Raw genomic sequence first — 772 nt, 5'->3', positions numbered from 1 at the left:
AACAATCTTGAAATGAGAAGTATCTTTGAGCCCCTGAGTTGTAGTTCATGCTCATAAATTCCGCATGAACTCTCTGAATTGAGCACTCTTGAAGTGACTAGTATTATTGAAGTTCTTGAGTTCCAAGTATTGAGTTCTGCCTATGGTTATTAAAAACCTTGCATTGAGTCGTTCATGTCCATAATTTGGCATGAACCATATTTTAAGAAGTCTTTTACAAATGTTTAAACTTTGTTTTAACACTTAAGCTTTAAAGTTAAGTAAAGAGTACGAGTAAAGTCTTTTATAAACGTTTTCACTTCGTTTTAAGACTGAAAGTTTCAAGTTAAGCAAAGAGTAAAGAATTGAATCCATTTCTCAAAAAGCTATAAGGGAACTAAGTATTCCCAAAGAGTTTATAAATGTTTTCACATTTGAGCAAAAAAAGGGAACATCGATTCCAAGAGAGCTTGTAAGATAAGTTTTGAGTAATTATCTCAATTCAAAGAAAGAGTTTTGTTTTTACAAACATATGAGCTAAGTATATTTTGAGAGTAGTATTGAGCACCGATATGGGGATGCGAGTTCATATTAACTCAAGTCTCCATAAACCATGTAGCCATCATGGGTAGTAAGGATCATACTTTTTAGATGACTCCTTAAGATGCTTTTAGCATAGACTAGTGGATCCACTAAGTTAAGCGTTCTATATAACAGCAAAGTATAGGACAGTTCTGGCAGCGTAGGCAAGACGTTGTATCACCACTTAGGCTCATAGTGGTGGTTATCGGTT

The sequence above is a fragment of the Solanum tuberosum genome, unplaced genomic scaffold (genome assembly GCF_000226075.1).
Source record: "Solanum tuberosum cultivar DM 1-3 516 R44 unplaced genomic scaffold, SolTub_3.0 scf00078, whole genome shotgun sequence".
In the NCBI taxonomy this organism is placed as follows: Eukaryota; Viridiplantae; Streptophyta; class Magnoliopsida; order Solanales; family Solanaceae; genus Solanum; species Solanum tuberosum.
Note: the sequence above shows the minus strand (reverse complement) of the source record.